General features: G+C 28.0%; 1 pseudogene; it reads right to left on the bottom strand.

Annotated features, from left to right (window-relative positions):
* Window positions 1-2237, bottom strand: part of LOC107469976 (protein DMR6-LIKE OXYGENASE 1-like) — a 4247-nt pseudogene extending 2010 nt beyond the window's left edge.
* Between the last annotated feature and the right edge of the window lie 6042 nt (window positions 2238-8279).

Genomic DNA, 8279 nt, shown 5'->3' with positions numbered 1-8279 from the left:
TCTCAAAAAAAAAAAAAAAGGAATATTGGGATCTACAACAGCCAATGTCACTCTTAGCTTCTCCAGATATCATCGTTCTCTCACTCCACTTCCATAAACGGTCATTGGAAGGTGAGAATTGATCTGTGCAGTCCATAATTCTCCGTTAGAGTTTCACATTTACGAACAAGGTTTGAACTTTGAAGTTGAGAGGGGGCAAAACGCAAGCGTTTTAATGACCCGATAGTAAACTGTGTCCTAAACAATTTGTGCAATGATACGTGTGCAGCTATCGTTACAACTAAGATTGTGTTGTTTTTATTTGACCGAAAATTTTATAGAGGCTAGGATATAAATATCAAAAACTAAAAGAAATATTTAAAAACGATTTAAGGACCAATTTATAGTTTTAGTCTATCATCTTCCATAATCTTCCAAACAATTGAAAGTAGTTGTACCTGAATAATATCACCAAGGTTGATGATATAATCATTTGACTTTGGTTTCACTCTAACCCACTCTTGGTTTGTCTTACGTTTCACTTCAAGTCCTTCAACCTCATCTTGAGCAAGAATGGTTAAAGCACTTTCATCCTTGTGTGGGCCAACTCCAAGAGCTATGTGAGGGAAGGGGCATGGAGGATAATAGTTGAGACGAATAAGACTGGTTTAATAATTAAGGCGAATAAAGCTGGTTTGTCCTCTAATGAAAAATCTCTCAAATCTCTTAGCTTCAAGGCCTAAGCTCATAGCTATAAGCTCCATCAACTTGTAGGCTAGCTTCTCCATCTCTTCAATATATTCTTGGATTATATCTCTAAATATTCATTTCGAAGACAAATAAATCATTTTTCTAATCAAATATACATAATGATGAATACCAAGAATAAGAAATTAAAAGATAATTCTTTTTTCTTTTTCATTTTCACCAGAAATTGATTAGATATAAAAATTATCTCTAAATATCTACGTATAAATGAAGTGAAAAATAAATAATTACATTTCAATGTCATAAAATTAAAAGAAATTATTTTTCTTTTATTTAGTAATAAGAATAATGTTTTGGAAAGTAATTAACAATATATATATAATCATTTCTAAAAATTCAAATTGTTAACTATAAATATCACAATAATTATATATTTAGCGTACTCTTTTATGCAAAACTTTTTTAAAATTGAAATAATAAATATAATACAAAATGTTTATTTTACTTATAATAATAAAACAAATATAATCAACAATCCTAACTCATATTTTTAATTATATTTTTAATTTCTAAATAAAAAATACTTAAAATTTTTTAATTCTTTAACAATTTTAAAAATAATATTTACTTATTTAATATTAAAAATTAATTAAAATAATAAATTAAATTTCTCCATCATTATTTGTAAAAGAAACTCAAATATTATATTATAAATCATCACTTTCAAAAAAATTAAGCAATTAAAAAATAAAACTCAAAAAATTATATCTCTCTCAAAGAATCGTAACAATAATTTCTATTATGTATATACAAAAAATATTTAATAATAAAAAATAATTAAAATTTATTTTATTTAATATTTATTAATTATTATATAATAATTAATACATATTTAATCATTAATAAATATTAAATAAAATAAATTCTAAGTGTTATTTTTGTTTCCTTTAACATTATAGTAATATATATACCTGAAGGCAGGGGGATAGTGAGGATATTTATTAGTCCATTGAACAACTCGATGATTATGTTCATCAATAGTGGCAGGGAACAAAGTAGGTTCTTTGGCAAAGAAATCAAACACTTCTTTCCAGTCTCTAACATCCTTTGTATACTCACTCTCATAGTAACCGCTCGGAGAACTCTCATCTCTACTAACTTTCTTCTTATCTTCCAAGCTCTGAGAAAAGAACTTCTTTGAAGCTTCCAGAAGGTTCCGCCTCAGAGAGAGAGGCACACCGTGGTGTGTTACTTGGAAGAATCCCCATTCCTTGCACGCGCTTCCGATCTCCTTCGTCAGCGCGTCGATGGCGGAAGGGGAAGTGTTGTTTGATGTTATAGGGGAGAGGTCTATGACTGGAATTCCTTGTGCTTCCATGGTGGAGAGACTTGGCCTGTGTTGTGGTTCTTGAACGAATTCTTGATGATCAACCCCTTCCATTATTAGTGCGGTGAATGGGGGTGCGTTCTTCCGAATTTCCAATATGAAAAAGCTAAGTTACGTGTACCAAATTATTTGAGTTGAGAAGTTGTGGTGTTGTGGGGTAAAATTAAAGAATGATTATGATGTAACATGGCTCTTAGCCTCTTGCTTGTTGCTTACATCATTTTAAAAATATTATGTATATATATATATACATGAAAATAATTGATCAGCAAATTAAAGATATTTATATGTGTGCTGTTTTATAAATTTTAAATATTAATTTTATACTAACAATTGATATTTTACGAAAAAATGATAAAAGACTAACACTTAGTATTAAAAAACAAAAAACAAAAAATAGAGTTTAGTCTGTCTTAATTTAAATGCAAGACAAAAATAAGAAAAACGGTTAATTACTTAATATTTTTACTTGAGAAAGTATGAAGATCCAATGTATATAGTGTACAATATGTACAATAAAGATAAAAAAATAAATTATAAAATCAAATTTAATTAATTACTGATTAATTAATTTTTAATAATAACAATATTTCAATTTAAAAAAAAAATTAGAATTTACACAAAACCATCTCACCATTCTCACCACTTTCTCTTCGGTCGCGTCGCCATCTCTGAATCAGTTCTGACGATACCAGCCTGCATCGAGAAGTCGCACTTCACCTGGAGCGCTGAGAACCCTAGTCCACTCGAAACTAGTTCCAGCACCGTCGTTGCCGCGCCCATGCATCGCTGCCGCTCCCTCGCGTCGTCACTGACTCATCCCCTCACGTCGTTGCTGTCCCCTCGCTGATCCGGTATCCAATGTTCTCTACATAAAGCAACGAAAATCACAACTAGGTTTCGCCGCTTGTGCCCTGGTTTCTGGGTTTGTTTTTCTTTTTCCTCTTTTTTTTCCTTTTATTTAAACTAGTATTGGAATAAACCTGACAAAATTTCCTAATGAAAATGGAGAATTCAGACCGAAAATGATTGGAATTATAGTGGTAAATTATTAGAATGAATTTGGTTAACAAGTTAAGCTTTCAAGTTGGCAAATCGTTTCATAGTCCATGCTTTCTTTGGGTTTCTAAAGTAATCTTACTACTTTTTAAATCAATTCACATTCCACATTCATAATTATTACCAATCTTTACTAACATCAATAATTATCATCACTTCATAATCATCAAATCATCATCATATACAATTTATATATCTCAACGTGTCAACATACAAATTTATTTATAATTTTCATGTATGATCACTAATCATCAATAATTCACATAGTCCAAGCTTATTCTATGGTCGATTAGCCTAAATTTTCATGCAACATTATATATTAACTACGAGAAATCGAAATTATATCTTGGCCGATTTTCCCTAGCCAAAAATACCTCAAATTGCCTCTCCTTCACAAGCTCCAAGCCCCAGTTACCAACTCTGCAAGTCCAATCACCTGAATTTTGTTCTAAACCGTCAAATTGAACTCCAAATTAACAAGAATATAATCTACTTCACAAAATATCATTATAATCATTATAGGGTTTACTAATTCAATTATTCACAAGAGCGGAAATTTTCTCACCATTATCCACAGAGTAATTGAACAATATCTGACTATATCTCGTACTAGAGCACCCCTAAATCATCAAAATTATAAAATCTCTCAATATAAAAAGCTAAAATCGCAAAAATTGAAGGGGGTGAGAATTGGGCATGAAAACTTAAATTTCTTACTACTTTATTCAGATGATTTTAAAAAAAATTTCGAAACGAATGCGTAGCTGCTGGCGGTTCATCAATAAGTGGTATGGATTAAAAGATATGGAGAATTGAAATTATAATGGAAGTTGGGGTTAGGTTTTGCTCCTGCCCCTTTGCTTCAGCGTTTTATTCAGCTTATGAGGGGAAGAGAATGCTGATTTGGCCATATATAGTGGGTTTTGTGTTTGGTTTGCGCTCGATCCAATCGATTCAGTTCGTTAGCTTGTTTTTTTGGTAAAAAAATTTAAAATTAGTGTTAAAATTCGTATTTTAACTATTTTTACTTTCTTAAATTATAAAATTTAATTTTTTAATTTCTTTTAATAATAATTAATTTATTAACTAATTATTCGTTAATTACTCAGAATTTACAGACCGACAGAATAATGAAACCTTTATAAAATCACACTCTTAATTGGATGATTTTTTTATGCATCCCTTTTTGAATTAATTAGGCAATGCTCACTCTCCAGCATTTGTGTTTTAAATTTGAAGGTGAGAATTTAACTTTGTTGAAAAAAAATAGCTACGTGAAAATAAAGTTTAATTAAGCAATGTTTACTCTCTGACATTTGTTTATTTTCTTTCAAAAGCAAGAAGAATTGATGGTATCCTTGTGGATGATACACAAGTAAGTTACTTATATTACAAATATGTATGCTGATTTACTTTTGTAGTTATCAATTAGTCATTGTCTTTCTAATTCAAAGAATCTATAAATCAATTTTAATGTTACTTGAGCTATTTGTAGTCAATTTTATACTCTAGAGTTCCTGCATAATTTACTACGCTCACTTGTATTACACTCAAGGTTTAAGATTGAATATTATATTAAACTGTACTCTTGAGATATGCATTGTATGTAATTGCATGCTTACAAAATTCATTTTCATTCTTTTTTGTTAAATTATTATAATGAGCTAAAGTGATAAATTAAAGGAGGTATTTTGTTATGTTATTTGTAGGCACATAGTTTAAAGGAAGTTTTTGATGTTCTAAATGTCAGGAATATGATTAAAGATACTAAGGCAGCACAAGAGGTACCACAATAACTAAATTATTGAGATAATCCACCTATTCATCATTTGGCCATGCTCAATGATATTTAAATATTTTATAATCTGTTGAGACTAAAACTAAACTATTTGTTTTTTTTTTTTTGGCTTTAGGTTTGAGCTATAAAGGACTTTTATGACATGCTTTCAAATATTAGGTTGCATTCTTGAGAGATTATTTTCTTTTGTTGCCTTGTCCATGTTATAATTGGAATGTTGAATTTTTTATATAAAACTTTTTTTGTTCACAATGATTTTAGTATTAATTCCTTTAAACATCTATAGAGTGAGATACTACAGATTTAGGTAAATCAATAGGATCTACATATAATTTTTATTTGTTTATAGTAATGTTATGTACTTGCATCATAAATTGCTATAATAATTATGGGATTGTTGATAATAAAATTTTGCGTAATGCTATAGTGCTGAAAGTAATTTTTTTAAGTACATGCCGAAATAAAATGACACAAAAAAACTGTGGACGCATGGTTCACCTGTATATAGCCACAATTGGGGACAAGGGCTGATGCACAACAAATGAGTGACAATTATTCCTCAGTTGAAAAAAAAAGTAATTGGTAATGTTTACAGGATTAATGTATAATTGGGAGATTAATTAATAGTTAAGAGAGATAATATCTTTTTTTTTTTCCTTTTCTGGGTATGGCCATACTGTTTGGACCAAAAAGTATTTAACTTTAATTAATAATTTTTTTATTTTAATTTATACTTATTTATTATGTATGTATTCGGTTTACTATATATATTTTGTACATAATAAATTGAAATTCGATTTATATGTAAATACCTAAAAATTGAATTTGCCTGATTCGATTTATATAGATTTGTTTAGGACATATATGAAACCAATTTCTATTCAAGACATTTGTGTAATTTTAGTCTCCAATCAATTTGTTAACATAAATTATTTTTATTTTTGAATCCTATATATATATATATATTTAGTTTTATTTTTTCATAAATTCACTATTCTTTTAAACTTTTAATGATTCATTAATTACTTTATTTATTGAGGTCTTCAAATTTTTTTATAAAAAATAAAAGATTAAAATCATCAAATTACAAAATACTAACAAAAATTATTTTTTCTTTTTAATTCCTGAATATAATTTTGCTTTACATATGATAGCATATTTAATACAAAAAAAATAAAGCATACCAGATAATAATATTTTATTTCTTGAATATAATTTAATTCTTTATTAATATGAAAAAATAAAATTTAAAAATAAAAATATCATTATTAGCATGGACAATAACAATACAATATTCAAAATTAAATATATCAAACTTTAATTATTATTATTATTATTAACGTCAGAAATAAAATACTCAACAAAAAATATAAAATATAATTTTTTATTAATGTGAACTAAATAATATTAAACACTAAAAATAGTTTTTTTTCATTATCAACATAAAAAAATCTGAACACATAAAACATACTTTAATATTACATTAGACATATGCATAATTAATATCACATAAAAAAATAGAATATTTGAGCGACACAAAAAATGACTATCACCAACAAAAAAATCAAATGCATAAGCATTGTTAATATCACATTAGACATACATAATTATCCCAATTTTCAATTCCTCAGTTAAACCTTTTTTTGCAAACACTACCATGAACATGAGCAGTTTTTGCCTGCGCATGTACTCTCAACGTCATCCATTAGAAAATGTGCCCAACACATTTTATTACTGCTGAAATTAAAAGGCTTCGGTAGCAATGGCCTAAAAATTTTATTGGATTTAAATCAGTGTTTGATTTGATTATTATATTGGTTTAATTTATAATAATGTATACACTACAAAAAAAGACGCATTTGTAACAAAAAATATTGTTACAAAACGTCGAAATTTTGAAACAAAAATTTTTTGTAACAAAAAAAAGGGTCCATTGCAGTAAGTCCCGTTACAAAAAGATTTTGTAACGAAAAATGGAACTGTTACAATTCAATACCATATTTTGTAACAATTTTTTCTGATATAAAAAACCAGAAGCCGTTACAAAAGTGGTAATTTTGTAACATTTTTTTTTCTTTAGTTACTAAAGCAAATTAATTATTTTGTAACAACTTTTTTTATTACAAATTACATGCATAATTTACTAAATTATTTTTTAAATTAACTAATATATTAACAATTTTAATAAGTAAGTTTACATGTATATAATATGCAAAAACATACATAAGTCAAACAAGATCCTTTTAGCTAAAATTGTCTTGAAACAAAATAACATTAGCTAGTGAGTACATTTATTAGTTCAACCAAAACATAAAGTTCTAACATAGATTAGTGTCTATATGCATTAAAACATTCTTGAGCCCTCAAGGTAGCATATGGTCACCATTTCAGCACTCCTGTAAATAAGAAAAAGCGAAACCAAAAAGTTAGAAACAAGATATAACACTAATTATAATTTTTTCACTAAGTTTTATCCAAAATGTTTAGAAAATTTTCGGCAGAACCTCTCCTAAAACTTGGATATTTTCACCGTCCACGATTCCAACAAACACAACCAATTCACAACTTATGTCTTAGTCATACCCAACCAAATTTATCAAACCAAATAATAGGACATTTGTCATTTTTCAACCATGACATAAGTAAAATGTGATAAATAGATCCATATACAAATTAAAGTATACTAATATAAAATGGGAATCATCTATGAAAATGTATTAAAACCATAAGCAACTTTAGGAGTACCTTTAGGGTCTAGTTTGTTTCATTGTCAAAGTGTGCTATGAGAGAGTTCACAATAGCTTGTTGAGCTTCCAATTGAGCTTTCACTCGAGCTTATTCTTCCTTTTGGTGTGTTTGTTTCTTTTTAAGTTTTTTTTTAGCACATCTATTTTCTTTGTTAGCTCCTCACGGTCTTGCATTGCCTCTTGAAGTTGTACTTGAATCCTTAACTTAGATTTCTAAGCCTTTATGCTATAACCTAGCATCATAGCGACTATCATTTTCAAAGGGCTCTATGTAAACTAAATTCCAAGGCGGTTCTCTATAACTCCACAATACAAACTATCCTAATTCAATGCATTGTAAAAAACACAAAATCAATAACAAATTTGAATTAATGATGATGTAGTTACCTAAAAACACAAAAATTTAAGAAAACAAAAAGTATCAAAATTACCAAAAAAATGTAAAAAATAGAATCAAAATAATAAGGCACTATAAAATAATAAGGCACCATAGAACATGATAAAAGAAGAGTTTGTTAGCAAGCTTTCGTCTAAACTCAACAGCCTACACCACCAGACAATAATCACAAAGATAGTAATGACACCTAAGAATTGTACCAAG

Source organism: Arachis duranensis, chromosome 10 (assembly GCF_000817695.3).
Source record: "Arachis duranensis cultivar V14167 chromosome 10, aradu.V14167.gnm2.J7QH, whole genome shotgun sequence".
In the NCBI taxonomy this organism is placed as follows: domain Eukaryota; kingdom Viridiplantae; phylum Streptophyta; class Magnoliopsida; order Fabales; family Fabaceae; genus Arachis; species Arachis duranensis.
This window is presented reverse-complemented; position numbering and strand designations above follow the sequence as displayed.